Source organism: Danio rerio, chromosome 14 (assembly GCF_052040795.2).
Source record: "Danio rerio strain M-AB ecotype USA chromosome 14, GRCz13ab, whole genome shotgun sequence".
NCBI classification, from domain to species: Eukaryota; Metazoa; Chordata; class Actinopteri; order Cypriniformes; family Danionidae; genus Danio; species Danio rerio.
In genome coordinates this window covers 55,292,659-55,310,000 of record NC_141034.1, presented here as the reverse complement: position 1 = coordinate 55,310,000, position 17,342 = coordinate 55,292,659, and the positions used below count along the sequence as shown (strand labels likewise).

At 38.2% G+C, this 17,342-nt stretch overlaps 1 long non-coding RNA gene across 5 annotated transcripts in view; it reads right to left on the bottom strand.

Annotated features, from left to right (window-relative positions):
* LOC141377613 (uncharacterized) overlaps window positions 1-17,342 on the bottom strand; it is a 322,793-nt gene that overhangs the window by 208,713 nt on the left and 96,738 nt on the right. The window lies entirely within an intron of this gene.

The following is a 17,342-nucleotide window of genomic DNA, read 5'->3' as shown; positions in this document are numbered from 1 at the left end:
TAAAATCGTATGCTAAATGACTAAATGTAAATGTAAAATGTAAAATTAGAGCTGTACGATTCTGTCTAAAATGAGAATCGCAATTTGTTTGCTTAAAATAAAGATCATGATTTTCTCACAATTCTGTAGATGTAAAATAAAGCTTAATAAGAGTCGGCAATTCTCAAACATATGGTATAACAACAATAATATTATGTGTAGGGTTTCTGGTTTCTATTCATAATTCTATTATAATAATTCTGACGTTGAATTGTTTGAGATGTATGCTTGCAATCTGTCATTGAGAACAGTAGTAGACCATTTTATTCACTGGTAAAGTCAACATTATATAGGCTAGAGTAGTTATACGACTAGTGCTGCACAAGTTCAGTGTTGGTCTGTTCTGTATCTGTATCCATTTTAGCCACAGCGAAATGAACCGCCAACTTATCCAGCACGTTTTTACGCTGCGGATGCCCTTCCAGCCGCAACCCATCTATGAGAAACATCCACACACTCATACACTACGGACAATTTAGCCAACCCAATTCACCTGAACCGCATGTTATTGGACTGTGGGGGTAACCGGAGCACCTGGAGGAAACCCACGCGAACGCAGGGAGAACATGCAAACTCCACAAAGAAACGCCAACTGAGCCGAGCCGAGGTTCAACCCAGCTACCTTCTTGCTGTGAGGCGACAGCACTACCTACTGCGCCACTGCGTTGAAGCACACTCATATTTTAGGATATTAGCGATATATCCCGCAGAGAGGGAAGCTCCCCTTTCTTCACCTTCCCACTGAGAAAATTTATACATAAAACCTTCACATCATGAGAAACCAATTACGCCGGCCCAGAACCCATCCCTCCACACAACAAACTCTTTTATTGATCAGGTAATAATTACCACAGTCACATCATAAAGTACCTGGAACAGATTGGTCGTTCAGGTTATTGATTCTTAGGCTCCCCTTCACTTCTCATTGTATGACTGCTGGACAGAGCTGGATGAGATGGGCTTTTGCTCTGCACTGCGTTTAGGGTTGTGTCGGCATGCCTGCATAGGGTTCATTCAGGTTATTCCTCCCTTTTTATGGTTGTTTCAAAGTGATTTTTACCAAGCATGTTCAAAAGCCATTCTTTTTCTCAGAGTGCTCTTTTGGCCTGTGCAGTGCATACTCAACCTTTCTTTCAGTGCTGTCATGAATGTCGAAATCCATCTTTATTATCCTCTAAAATCCGGCTATTTTTACTTCTCTGCCTCTCTTTTTGTCAGAATGGTTTCCTTAAAGCATAACCATTGTTTCTAGCGCTTCGTTTTTTCCCCATTTACACTCACCGGCCACTTTATTAGGTACACCTTATGAGTACCGTGTTGGACCCCCTTTTGTCTTCAGAACTGCCTCAATCCTTCATGGCATAGATTCAACAAGCTACTGGAAATATTCCTCAGAGACTTTACTCCATATTGACATGATAGCGTCACACAGTTGCCGCAGATTTGTCGTCTGCACATCCATGATACGAATCTCCCCTTCCAACACATCCCAAAGCTGCTCTATTGGATTAAGTTATGGTGACGGTGGAGGCCATTTGAGTACAGTGAACTCATTGTCATGTTCAAGAAACCAGTCTGAGATGATTCAAGCTTTATGACATGGTGTGTTATCCTCCTGGAAGTAGCCATCAGAAGATGGAGACACTGTTGTCATAAAGGGATGGACATGGTCAGCAACAGTACTCAGGTAGGCTGTGGTGTTGACACAATGCTCAACTGATACCAAAGAGCCCAAAGTGTGCCAAGAAAATACCCCCCACACCATTACTTTAGTAAATTGGTAATTAATTCTTTCATGGTATTGGGCTCAAAGTATTTTTACCAAGCACGTTCAAAAGTCATTCTTCTTAGAGTGCAGTTTTGGCCTGTGCAATGCATACTCGACCTCCTTTTGTTTCACTGCAGTCATGAATACTAAAATCCATCTGTATTATCCTCTAAAATCCGGCTATTTTTATTTCTCTGCCCCTATTTTTGTCTGAATAATTACCTTAAAGCATAAGCATTGTTTCGAGCTCTTCGTTTTTTCATTCAGATGCATTGTTGCATCCAGTTTAACTCACTCAATGTTAACTTGTTGAACTGTTGAATTAAATTGGCATGGGGATAATGCATGAATGTCCATATTGAAATATCACTAATGATATAATTATTTTATTTGGCTAAATATTAAAATGTTTTATTTTACAGTTTAACTACAGTAGAAGTTGAGTTTTTGACTCATTGCATCGATTTCAGCAAGCAATAATTGAGTAAAATAAAGATTTTTATTAATGATTCTCAACTATAAATGTACACAAAGGTACACTCTTGGCCTGTGCAATGCATACTCGACCTCCTTTTCTTTCACTGCTGTCATGAATGCCAAAATCCATCTGTATTATCCCCTAAAATCTGGCTATTTTTACTTCTATGCTTCGCTTTTTGTCAGATTGGCTTCTGTATGGCATAACCATTGTTTCTAGCTCTTAGTTTTTTCCATTTAGATGCATCTAAATTAACTCACTCAATATTATTGTGTTGAACTGTTGGATTTAAATGGCATGGGGGAAAATATTTATAGACCACAGTATAGTGATATTTTACATGTGCATATTAAACTATTATATTACAATATTATTTGGCTAAATATTAAAATGTTTTTTTTACAGTTCAACTACAGAAGAAGTCGAGTTTTTGACTCACTGCATCGATTTCAGCAAGCAATAATTTAGTAAAATAAAAGTTTGTAAAAAATAAAATTGTAATGATTATCTCAACCATAAATGTTCACAAAAGTACACTCTTGGTCAGTGCAATGCATACTTGACCTCCTTTTCTTTCACTGCTGTCATGAATGCCAAAATCCATCTTTATAATCCTCTAAAATCCGGCTATTTTTACTTTTCTGCTCCTCGTTTTGTCAGATTGGCTTCTGTATGGCATAACCATTGTTTCAAGCTCTTAGTTTGTTATCCTTTTAGATGCATCTAAATTAGGGGTGTCAAACTCTCGGCCCGCGGGCCATTTGCGGCCCTCAGTGCAATATTTTGTGACCGCTGTACACTGACAGAATCAGTAGAGCAGGGAGAGAGAGCGCTCCCCGCTCCGCTGATTCTATCCGTACACAGCGGTCACTGGCATTCCCCGCCCGCCGTGTAAACAAAGGGGCGGGGATGCCGGTGACGTCACCACGCACCCCGCCCCTTTGTTAGACGATGTGACGGGCGGGAAATGTTAGAAGGGAACTCGCGCCGGCCAGAACCAAGGTAAGCTGTTCCCGCCCCTGCCTGCCACTTAGCTACCTATCTGCAGCCTGCCACCTACCTAGCTACAGCCTGCATCTTATATATATTATAGGTAGATACAGACTGGCACAGACTGATGTGACTGGAGTGGGGTGGGGGTGTTTTATTTATACATATATACGCCTTTTTTTAGGTGAGGGAATGGAAGTTGTGAGTGTGTGGGAAGGTATTCTACACCTTGAACTTCAATAAGTCAAAGTACAGGTCTAGACTTAATGATGATCATCTTCAAGCCATACTGAGGGTCTCAACTGCTTCCGCTCTAAAGCCAAATGTGGTTCAGATTTGTGAGAAGAAGCGCCGTCAAGTCTCTGGCAGCAAGGAGTAGGCAAAAGATGCCATGTTCAGATGAACTGTTCATAATCTTCACTCAATGTTCTATTAATGTTCAGGACACTTCATGTTCAGAAGAAATAATTAAAACGGTTAATAATGACATTTGAGGACTTTTTTTTTGTGAAATCCCTTATGCGGCCCAGCCTCACCCAGACTTTGCCTCCTGCGGCCCCCAGGTAAATTGAGTTTGAGACCCCTGATCTAAATTAACTCAATATCATTGTGCTGAATGGTTGAATAAATTTGGCAAGGGGGAAAATATATACACCATACATATGTGTACCTAAAGAGTCCTTAGTGGTACCTCAAAGGTACATATCAGTACCCAAATGCACCTAAAATGTACCTTTGAGGTAACACTAAGGACTCTTCAGGTACAAATATGTACCTTTTGAAAGGGGACGACCCCAGGGACAGCCTTTGTACTTTTATTTCTAAGAGTGCAGCATAGTGATATTTTTCATGCCAATATTATGCCACTGAATATCAGTGCATGGATGACCATATTGCACCAATTCCAGAAAATTATTTGGCTGAATATTTTAAATGTTTTATTTTATAGTTCAACTACAAAGGAAGATGAGTTTTTGACTTACTTGACTATATATATATATATATATATATATATATATATATATATATATATATATATATATATATATATATATATATATATGATTATCTCAACCATAAATGTTTATAAAGGTGCATGTTTGGCTTGTGCAGTGCATACTTGACCTCTTTTTCTTTCACTGCTGTCATGAATGCCAAAATCCATCTGTATTATCCTCTAAAATCCGGCCTTTTTACTTCTCTGCTCCTCTTTTTGTCAGAATAGTTTCCTTAAAGCATAAGCATTGTTTCTAGCTCTTAGTTTTTATCCATTTAGATGCATTGTAGCATCTAAACTAACTCACTTAATATTAAATTATTCAACTGTTGGATAAAATTAGCATGGGGGATCATTTTTATGCCAATATTATCAGTGCATGGACATCCATATTGAACCAATATTTTATAATATTATTTGGCTAAATATTAAAATGTTTTATTTTACATTTCAACAACAGTAGAAGTCGAGTTTTTGACTTATTGCATCACTTTAAGCATACAATATTTTAGTAAAATAAAGCTTTCATTGAAAATGTTTTACCAAGCATGTTTAAAAGTCATTTGTCTTCTCCAAGTGCACTCTTGGCCTGTGCAATGCATACTCGACCTCCTTTTCTTTCACTGCTGTCATGAATGCCAAAATCCATTTGAATTATCCTCTAAAATCCGGCTATTTTACTTTTCTGCTCCTCTTTTGGTCAGAATGGTTTCCTTAACACATGACCATTGTTTCTAGCTCTTAGTTATTCCATCTCTCTCTTGCTCTTTTCTCTTTCTAACACTGACCTTTCCACTTTCAATGCTGTAACTCCAGGGATGCCTGAGAATGCACCAGCTGTGTGCAACGCTTCATTACCCAGCTATCTGCAGGCCTGTGACCCTAACTCCTGCCGCCCACAGCGACTCTCACCCTGACCCCACCAAACCCAGCGCAAACTCATCTGCCCTGCTCCAATTGAACCTGCCAATCTCTAATTTTCACGAGCATAAAGAGCTTTATATGGCTGGCCGGGTTTTTAAATTCATCCCAAGCCGAGTGAAGGCAAACGTGCATAACTGAGAACCAAAAACAAAATGGGTTTTGCTTCCACTGGAGATGGAAGGGGGTAAGCGGTTCATCCGCTTTGGGGAAATAAGTCACTTGCACTTGAATAAAACTGCAGGGGAATCAGTATGCCATTAGTGCACTCTGGAAATGAAGTCAAGGGTTTTAAAAGGGCTTAGTTAATGTTATGTTGTTTTTATCAGATTGCAACTTTTTTTTTTAAAAAGTCTGCTTTAAAATTAAGGGTTAACAATAAAGTCTTAATTGTTGTTTTATTTTTTCAAAAATTATAGTATTTCGCAGAGTAAGATTTTGGTCTAGCCCTTTGGCTGGTCATAAATAAAGCTGTCAGTAGGGTGGTACCCCATTTCAAAAGGTACTTTTGTACTTTACAGCTGAACATTAGTACCCTTATGGCAGGGGTTCTCTAACTTTTCAGCCCACAACCCCCAAAATTGCAATGCCAGTGACTTGCCACCCACAAAATCCTCTATATAAATATAGATACATACATCCAGACTGGACTATTGCAACTCTCTACACGCCGGGCGTCCAGCTAACTCTATCAAACCTCTTCAGCTGCTTCAGAACGCAGCAGCACGAGTGGTCTTTAATGAACCTAAAAGAGCACGTCACTCCGCTGCTCATCCGTTTGCACTGGCTGCCAGTTGCTGCTCGCATCAAATTCAAAGCTCTAATGTTTGCTTACAAAGCGACTTCTGGCTTTGCTCCTTATCTGCTCTCACTTCTGCAGATTTATGTGCCCTCCAGAAACTTGCGTTCTGTGAATGAACGTCACCTCGTGGTTCCATCCCAAAGAGGGAAGAAATCACTTTCCTGAACTCTCGCGTTCAATCTGCCCAGTTGGTGGAATGAACTCCCTAACTGCATCAGAACGGCAGAGTCACTCGCTGTCTTTAAGAAACCACTAAAAACTCAACTATTTAGTCTCCACTTTCCTTCCTGATCTGCAATTGCCTCTCTGGCTCCACCGCTAACTGTATTACAGATAATAATAATAATAATTACATATTATTATGTAATTATTATATATAATAACATATATATATATATATATACATATATATATATATATATATATATATATATATATATATATATATATATATATATATATATATATATATATCCTTAATATTAAAATTTTTTCTTAAGTAAAGATATTTGCCTATTGCTCTCTTGTGCGTATTTAGCAGTGTTTAAGCGAGGCGCAAGTCTGCGCCGGAGTTTAGACCGGGTTTGTTTTGGTCTAATGAAAAATCGATCCCACTTTATATTAAGTGTCCTTAACTACTATGTACTTGCATCAAACAAATAAATACATGCACTTCCTTTGTTCATATTGTATTTGAGAACACTTGTGGTGGTTTTAAGTTGGCATAGAGGTTGGGTTGTGGACAGGTTTGGTGGTGTGGGTAGGTTTGAGGGTGGGTTAAGGTGTAAGCGATGGTCAACAGTGTATTTACAAATGTAATTACAAAAGTTAATTACAGATGTAATTACATACATGTATTTAATCAAGCATAAGTACACAGTAAATACATGTATTTACACAATAAGTACATTGTAATAAACTATTAGTTCCTGTGTAAGTACATATTAGTTAAGGCCACTTAATATAAAGTGGGACCGAAAAATCTATTATAGTTTCTCAAAATAGCAACGCGCCAGCAGTGCGCCTCAGAAAGCCTACCTTTTTAGACCAGAACGCCTATGGGCGCACATATGAGCACAAATGTATTTGCTATTTAAACAGCGTAGCGCAACGCCTCAAAACGACTCTTGCACCAAGCTGAAACTAGCAAAAGACTATTGCGCCGCGCCTTGCGCCACACTGCGCCGGGTGTATGATAAGGCCCTTAAAGTGAAAGTCGAATATGTCACGTAGTTTAACTGGTTTTAAGGTAAAACTGAATTTTGGCATATTTTTTTCTTAAAACCTGGACAATGTTTTTGCTCATCTAGAAAACAATTCTTGATTTAAGAATTTGTAGAAATTTGGACGAGAAACGAGACAAAAGTAAGCATTTTTTTGCAGTGTAAAAGAGTTCAAAGTTTCAGAGCGTGCAAAGTGTTCTATATATTTTTCATCGTCATTGTGTAGATAGAAAATACATACAGCATCTGTTTATAATATGTGTTTAGTTGCAGGTTCTATGGACACAAATGAGTCTTTGTTCGGTGTCTGCAGGAGGGTGTGATTGCTAATCAGAGCCTATATAGAAACGTGTTATTTGGTGAGTCCTTGAACGCTGCACACGGACAAATCTTGCACAAACAGCGAGCGGGGACACAGTGTGACTGGCCACGCAGTCGAGACGCCTAAAGAAAGATTCCAGCTCCATAATGATCAGCAAGGATGAGTGAGTTTTTGCTGTCGGATGCCGAGTGTGTTAATTGAACACGGCGAAATAAACATCTTGCAATTAGCACTGTAATAATGCTCATGGATAAACATGCTAATTAAAGTGTGGAGAGCATCATGGAATGGAAAACTTCACACCCAAGCATGACGCCTTCCTCTACCTCCTCCATTTGCCTTATGGAGCGTGTAATGTTACAAAAGAAATATGTGGCATTGGAAATGAAAGCGATTATTAATAAGTATTAGCATAAATGTTATGTTACATGCATGAACACTCAACACATCTATACGGCATGCTCATCTAGAATAGTGTTGATGTATTCGGCATAAGAACACCGTCTGAATGAGATCTGGATATCATTCATTCATTCACGTTAGGCTTAGTCTCTTATTTATCAGGGGTCGTGTATTTAATTTAGATTTCAGCAAGTGTATTACACAGGGGATACCCTTCCAGCTGTAACCCAGTACTGGGAAACACCTATAAACATTCAAATTCACACACACTCACACTACAGGCAATTCAGTTAATCCAATTCCCCAATAGGGCGTGTGTGGGATATGTTTTTCCACCATTTATAGGTTTTACACTGGTGTATTTTGTTTAATTTTGAATTAAAAACAGTTTAATAGTTACTATAATGAAGTCAGAGAAGTGTTTCTTTGATAACTGGAAAGGAATATTTAAACCTATCGGTTTACAATATACTGATGGCCTGATTCTCTGGGCTTTATTGGTGATAAAGATATGTGATGTTGGACCATGATTGCCTTTTTAGCATAAGGAGAGGACAGAAACAAGCCAGACAATAATGTTTTTAGCTTTTTTTCTTTCTAATAAAAATATATTTGTAGAGCAACTCATGTTCTCCTGTGATTAATATTATAATAAACTTTTAATGGTAAAACTGGCCCTGACATGAACAAAAGCAAGTGATTTAATAAAAAAAAAAAAAACATCTTAAATGGTTATAAAAATGCTTATAATCATTAAAATACTGTATAAAAACAATACAAAATAGTTAAAAAATATTGAACGATATTATGATATGACGAATTTCCGGAAACTTCCTACTTCTCTGTTTATCCGTCTGACTTTACGGTGGGTTTCTTTTGAACGCCCCCTGTCGTTTTAAAGAATATCACAACGGCAAACACGGCGAGTATAAAAGCCTCGGCCATTTAGCGAGGTGCGCGCGCAGTCAGCGGAGGTGAGCGATGCGGCGCCAGGCGCGAGTAAGAGAACTAAGAGAACTAGACAAGGATCAGAAAGCGAGCAGGATATTTATATTTGTTAATTTGCTAAATGCACGTGTTGCTTAAAGGCGCAGTTTATATATCTGTTTTAAATGACAAAATTGCATTTAAAACAAACTGCATATTTATAAATAGTATTTAAATATTCATACATTTTAATACAAGAATTCTGCTGTAAAAGAAAATCTGTGATAACTGTGCATGGAAAGCATCGTCAATGCACCGTGATGCACCTAGATATCGAATTGAACCGAATCGATGGCATGATAATCGTAACCGAACCGTGAGACCAGTGTAGGTTCACAGCTCTATTGCTTTTACTTATTTAAGTGGAATAAACACAAAAATGAAGAACACAAAACTCAATTGTGTTGACTCAGCTCATCTTAAATTACTAGTTTTAAGAAGGAGGCAAAACTATATTCTGGGAGTGGATTTCCACACAGCTGTACAATCTTAGCTAATGTTTAAAGTAATCTTACTCAAACAAAAGAATATAAATGTGCACACTTCACACCATATACATACTGTAAAAATACCCAGACTAAAACGAAGCTGTGCTGAACAGCCATAAAGAGAGAGAGAGAGAAAGTGACTGAAAAAGGGATTTAGACTGAAAAGACCAAAGCTTCACCTCAGCCATCTGCAGTGAACCTGACGGGGCAGGTGTTCAGGTGTCAGATGGAAACCAGCTGAGACTATCTTCATATCTACCTACTTCTGACTGTTTTACCTCCCCACTCACTGTTTTGCAGTAATGGGATGCTACTTTGAAACTCCTGCCAAGTTGCTCCTAATTTAAAAATTCAAGCGGTGTAAAAACGTACTCAGATATGCTGCTAGCTGCTAACCAAAAGCAGCTTGAAGGACCAGTGTATGTTATATGCTCTAATATATAGTGTTGTGAAAAAGCATGTGTCTACTTATTGATGTCTTTGTTTTGTTTTTTTGCATGTTTGTCACACTTTAATGTTTCAGGTCAAACAATCTAAATATTAGTCAAAGAGAAGTAAAACAGGTAGACACATCATGCAGTTTTTTAAGCAAAGGTTTTTATCATTAAAGAAAGACTAAATCCAAAACTACATAGTCCTGTTTGAAAAACTGTTTGCCCCCTAATAACTGGTTGGGCCAACCTTTGCTGCAATAAAGCGTTGTTGATGGCCAACCAGTTATAAGTTTTAGATATTAGCTTGTAAGTCAGCAACATTGGAGGGTTTTTGAGCATGAACTGCCTTTTAAAGGTCATGCCACAGAAACTCAATCGGATTCAGGTCAGGACTTTGACTAGACCACTCCAAAAGTATTTTTAGCCATTAAGAAGTGAATTTGCTTAACACATATTTAAACCATTGTTTAAACCTCTTTTCATAATTGTAAATCATAAACCTACCACTATAAACACGAGGGATGTCCCAATCAGGTTTTTTTTGCCCTTGAATCAGAGTCAGAGTGATTTGACTGAGTATAAGCCGATACCAAAACCCAATTCGATACTTCTATAATCCATAAAAAAATAAAGAAGAGCGAAGAAACAGATTCAAAATGTTCCTTCTTTTTAATTCACCTTATTTTAACATTCAACAACTCTGTTAACAAACAGAGCACTTATAAGGAAACTTTAACAATCAAGTAATAAATAACTTAAATTCTTGGAAATTTGGACTTAAGTGCAAAAGTAAACATATACAAAATAATAATAATACATATATAGAAAATATTAATAAATAAATGAAAATTATATATATATATATATATATATATATATATATATATATATATATATATATATATATATATATAATAATTATGATAAAAAAAAAAAATATATATATATAAACAACAGCACCTCAACTTAAAATACATACAAAAAAGAAAGCAGTCTAACTCTGTGCCACCACATAACTATGTTCAAAAAGTCAAGTCCTGATCAGGAGGTAACATCTGATTCAGATCCAGACTGAGACCGCGTGATCAGGCCCAATTTCTGATGACGTGATCGGATCTGGACATCCCTAATAAACACTACCCATTGGAAGTTTGGAATTTGTAATTATTTTACAAAACACAACATTAAACATGAAATAGACCAAAAAGTGACAAAGATATATACTGTGTTTTAAAAGATGATTTATTCAAATGATAACTATATTCAATAAAGAATCTTGAAATCAAATCTACAATTATTATAGTCATGTAGTTAGACCAGTTTTCAAAATTGAAATTCCTGATCAATTAATTAGCAACTTAAAAGTTTAGTGAAATTAAAATGTTTTCTAGAAGTTAGTAAGAATATTGTTTGTTTTAAGAATATCTATGAGCTAGTTTGCTCCAAAAAAAAAAGCAATTCAATCTACAAGATAAAAAAATGATATAATGGATGTTTTTTTTCCATGATTCATTTTCTTATCAAATCTTGACCAATCAAATGTTCTTTATCTGATATACCCCGCCCACTTGATTTGATACACAAACTCAATCACTCTCAAAGGCAGAGCTGTGAGAAAACAAAACGCTATTGGCTGTTTTTTTAAAAGGGAGGAGCTACTCTATGCCCTGTCCTGTCTTCATGTATCAGTTTAAACTATGACAAACATTGAATAAAAATTTACATTTCACAGCACTTGATGGGACTTTTAAGACAGAATTGTAATAATATTTCACACTACTAAATTAATTACAATATTAAAATTATTGTTTATTTAAAAATAAATAAGAGTAACATGTTTAAACATGCACACTGATAAAAATAATCGAATATATTCATTCTTATTTTTTTTGTTTGCCTTAGTCTCTTTATTAATCTGGGGTTTCCACAGTGGAATGAACCGCCAACTTATTCAGCATATGTTTTACGCAGCGGATGCCCTACCAGCCACAACCCAACACTGGGAACCACCCATACACACTCATTCACACTTATACACTATGGCCAATTTAGCTTGTTTAATTCACCTGTACCGCATGTCTTTGGACTGTGAGGGAAACTGGAGCACCCGGAAGAAACCCATGCCAACACAGGGAGAACAAGCAAACTCCACACAGGAATGCCAATTAACACAGCCGAGGTCCGGACCATTGACCTTTTTGCTGTGAGGCCATCATGCTACCCACTGCGCCACTGTGACACTATAATCCAATATACGATTTAATTTAATTAAAAAACAAACAGAAGTTACAGTTTTGAACAGAAGTTTCATAAAGGGAACTCCTCAATGAGTATGATTTAACTCAATCACTGAATCAATGAATCATTAAACCAGTTCAATACAATGAACCATCAGAAAACGGCCTAAAACAGACGTGTTAAATAGTAAGTTCCTTCAAAAGAAGCTCTATTTAAAAAAGCTGAACTAGTTTTTGCTAAAACTTACTTCTGCAACGCTGTTTTGTCACTCCACGGCATTTATTCGTTCAGGACCGGGGCTAGACATGAGTGACTTTGGAGGCAGAGTTTCATTTCATTTCAATTTAGGCAATTAAAGGAAAGGTCAGGTGGAGAAACAGATGGTTTGCTTACAGCACCGCACCAAGCCCAAAGACACAAAAATACAGTTGACATTTATCCACAGTCTCCAGTGGACCCGGTTAAGTGTGTCAGGCGACGAGAGAGAAATTAGACGACTGATAAAAAGCTACACTTGGAAACGTGTCTTATACCGCGCTGCCGTGTTAGATGTCTGTCATGTTCACTCAAGGAGGCAACAGCCAGATTCAAAGTAATCATTTTTCACAGGGTAGGCAGTAATGACTTTGGGTTAACGAGAATAGTACGGCTGGGGGAAATTCAACAGATCATGAATGAGCTTTTGGGAAGAAGGATTCCAAGAAGAAATTGTGAACATTACGATGCTTATGCAAATGACATTTAAAACTGTAATCTGAAATGTTAAGGCAGGGTGAATCCTCCAGTATGCCATAAGGTACTAGTTAGGGATGTCCCAATCAAGTTTTTTTTGCCCTCGAGTCCAAGTTAGATTATTTGATTTTGAGTATCTACCAAAACCTGATCCGAAACTTCTATAATACATAAAGATAGAAAAAAGAGTGAAGAAACAGATACAGGATGTTCCTTATTTCTTATTTAATTCACCTTTTTAACATTCAACAACTAGCTTGATAAATAATAAATAACATCAATTCTTCACCCTTGGACTTTAGCGCAACAGTAAATTTTATATATATATATATATATATATATATATATATATATATATATATATATATATATATATAATTATATATATATATATTTATTAGGGGTGTCAATTTATGCTCAGTTTCGATTATCGAATCTAAAAATAGAATCGTCGATGCTGCCACGCCCCCATGTCACGTCAGCTTGGCTTGCCAAGCGGGAAAATAACAGGCTTGTTGAAGTCCTTGTTAAACTGCAGAAGCAGGAGACCCGTCGACAGAACTTAAACCCTCTCCTCTTTCAATGAAGTCGCCGGTGTGTAAGCATTTTGGATTTTCCGTGAGTTATGTTGACAACGTTCGTGTTGTCGACAAAAAAAAAAACACAGTTTTGCAAGCTCTGCTATGTACGTATTACGTACGGTTCGTCCGATAGACAACACCGGCATCGCGATCCTCCGCCCGCCCCCGTTGCAAATCCGCTCGCGAAAAGTACACACTCAGACCCTGTTTACACTGTCTTTGTTTTTAAATGGCATTTTAGAACGACAACGATTTGACATCCACAGTGGCGTTTAGCCTTTCTGAGCAGCCCTCCTTCCTCTCTACCTCTGAAAATGCACATCACGTGACCACACAGACGCAGCCATATGTGCTTGAGACAGCAGGTCCAGGCAGTCAGAGGGCTGCTTCAATCTTTCACTCACTTGTACTTAGTCATTTTAGCGAACACCTCAGATACTGTTGGCTGGTTCCTGTTGGTTGTGCGTCTTTTTTTACCGACGCCATTATAATGACACAGATCACTGCCTATTCATGAGTCCCACAGAAAAAGTGATTGACAGGTTGTAATTATGTGTGTAACTTGCCTTTATTCATTTACTGTATGATTTGTTTATGGGTAAAACAAAGACCATGCAGATCAGGTAGTTTAAACGGTAGGCTACTAATAATTAATTGGTCATTAATTAATTAATTATTCATAATCGAAAATCGAATCGAACCTTTAGAATCGAAAATGTAATCGAATATATATATATATATATATATATATATATATACACAGCAAGTTTGTCTTTAGACAACATTTTCTTCATTTTCAAACACAGAAAGTAAAATTAAGACATTTTAGCTTCTACAGTTACAGGAACAATATAACAAAAATAGTGCCAATTCTACAAACCATCTGTTTCTCCAATTCTTCCAGTTCCTGGATTTGGGCGATTCCGCATCGGCTCCAAAACGTGGCCAGCTGAACTGAATGAGCGTTCGCTCGCACCGCGTGTTGTAGGAATGAACAAGATTCTCCTCGCAAGGCGCTGCAGTCATGGAAATAAGCAATCTTGTTTCTCCCAGAACGAGAGCAGATTTTCCTCTGATGACTCCTTGAACTGAAACCGTGAACAGTAGGCTACTCTTGCACTTCATCCATTATTTTGAGTGTCTCATCTTTCCATTCTGCAAATCCCACTCTCTGCTTTTCCACTGGTCCACTTTCATTTCCCGCTACATCCACCCGCAACCGACCCACAATTATATATATATATATATATATATATATATATATATATATATATATATATATATATATTTTTTTTATTATTATCTATTATCTATTATTATTTATTATTTATTATAGTCCTGATCGGGAGGTAATTTCCAATTTCATTTAAGTCTGCAACCAAGTCATCAGGTCCGATTTTTGATTGCACGATTGGATCTGGACATCCCTAGTACTGATGCCATTGGTGGGGGAAAGTGTGAGCCTGAATGAGATCTGAATGTACCCAGCAGGCACAAGACGTCAACATAACATCAGATTGACTATGTAGCCCAACATCATGGGAACGTTGCATTTAATTTGAAAATGAAAATCTGTTTGACACTAAAACCCAACGTCAGGCCGACGTCCATGTCAAAGGCCAACCTAAAAATCAATCATATATCAACGTCTAATGATGTTACAGCTTGACGATGTGTGGATGTTACCACTATGATGTCTATCAGATTTTGGTTGCCATACCTGATGAATAAATGTCAGTATTTGATGTCAATATGACGTTGGTTTAAGATGTTGGCTCGACGTTGGATTTTGGTCACTCCTAAATGTAATCCAAAAGAAGTCAGATTACATTGCCATACTGACATTATATCGCAGACTACACATTTTCTCATTTAATTATTTAGTTCAATATTATCAGTTACAGATGATAATTCATCAATAACCTATCCAGCAGTGTGTATAACGCAGTGAATCCTGCAGTAAGGCAGCAGGTATAATAATGATGCCATTGGTGGGAGGAGGAGGCAGCAGTGAAATTAGAAGAGGCATAAATTTCTCCTCGTTAGACGATGGATAATTAAAACAAAAGGGAAGCTGCTGGGAGGCAGAGGCAGGACAGAACGGCTCCCCTGAGGCGGGGAGGACGGAGTGCGTCTTAGCGTAGGCTAGACAGCTAGCAGAATGTTGTCTCCGCAGAGCAGCAGGAAAAAGACACAAAGCTGTTAGTCAGAATGCAGCCCGAGGGCTCGCGGCTGTTGCCTTTTACTCCCTCCGTCCGTCTTTTTCTCCATTTCACCTGCTGTCTTTCTCTTGCCTGCGTGCAGCTTATATTAGACATCTGGTGATATACAATAAACAACACAATCTCACGGCAATTCGTAACTTTTTCATTTAGTGGCTAATTCGTATGAATTCGTACAATCTAATTCATACAATTTAGTACGATTTGCTTATCCCCCAATGACGGTTGGGGTTAGGGGTGGGGTCAGGTGCCACGCCTCCTTTTTAAAATCGTACCATTTCGTACAACTTAACTCGTACGAATTTGTACGAATTAGCCACTAAACTGGCAAAACGTAAAATACTTACGATTTCTCGTGAGATCAGGCTGCAATAAATCGTGATGATGAACTTTCATTCATTCATTTTCTCTTCAGCTTAGTCGCTTTATTAATCAGGGGTCGCCACAGCGGAATGAACCGCCAACTTATCCAGCATATGTTTTACGCAGCGCATGCCCTTCCAGCTGCAACCCATCACTGGGCAACACCCATACACTCTTATTCACACACATGGCCAGTTTAGTTTATTAAGTTTTCCTATAGCGCATGTGTTTGGACTGTGGGAGAAACCGGAGCACCCGGAGGAAACCCACGCCAACATGAGGAGAACATGCACACTCATAAATGCGAACTGACCCAGCTGAGGCTCGAACCAGCAACCTTCTTGTTGCAAGGTGATCGTGCTACCCACTGCGCCAACGTGACGCCTGTGATAATTAGGGGTGTCACGATTTCGATTTTTAATCGAAATCGATAAAAATTTATGCTCAACTTCGATTATCGAATCAAAAAATAGAATCGTCGATGCTGCCACGCCCCCATGTCACGTCAGCTTGGCTTGCCAAGCGGGAAAAAACAGGCTTGTTAAACTGCAGATGCAGGAGACCCGTCGACAGAGCTTAAACCCTCTCCTCTTTCAATGAAGTCACCGGTGTGTAAGCATTTTTTTATTTCCAGTTAGTTATGTTGACAACGTTCGTGTTGTAGACAAAAAAAAAAACAGTTTGCAAGCTCTGCTATGTACGTATTACGGTTGGGATGATAGAAGATGGGCGCATCGCGATCCTCCGCCCCGCACCCGTTGCAAATCCGCACGCGAAAAATACACACTCAGGCCCTGTTTACACTAATATGTCTTTGTTTTTAAATGGCATTTTAGAACAACAACGATCCACATCCACACTGGCGTGTAGCATTTCTGAGCAGCCCTCCTTCCTCACTACCGCTGAAAACGCAAATCACGTGACCACACACACTCATTCACACACAGACACAGACGCACACACATTGTCATTGTGACTTTAGAATCAAAAATGTAATCGAATCAAGGATTTGGAGCAGGGGTGTCAAACTCAATTCTTGGAGGGCCTCAGCCCTGCACAGTTTAGATCCAACCCTGCTCCAACACACTTACCTGTAGGTTTCAAACAAGCCTGAAGGACCAGGATCAGGTGTGTTTAATTAGGGTTGGAACTAAACTGTGCAGAGCTGCAGCCCTTTTGGAACTGAGTTTGACACCTGTGATTTGAAGGATCGTGACACCCTTAGTGATAATGAATATCTACAATATTAGTCACCTAAAAAACTTTGAACACCCGCTGGACATATTTGTGCACACACCCTGGGCATATATCCGGTAGCTCTAGAGTACTCCATACAGGTGAGTGGGCTTGCCTAT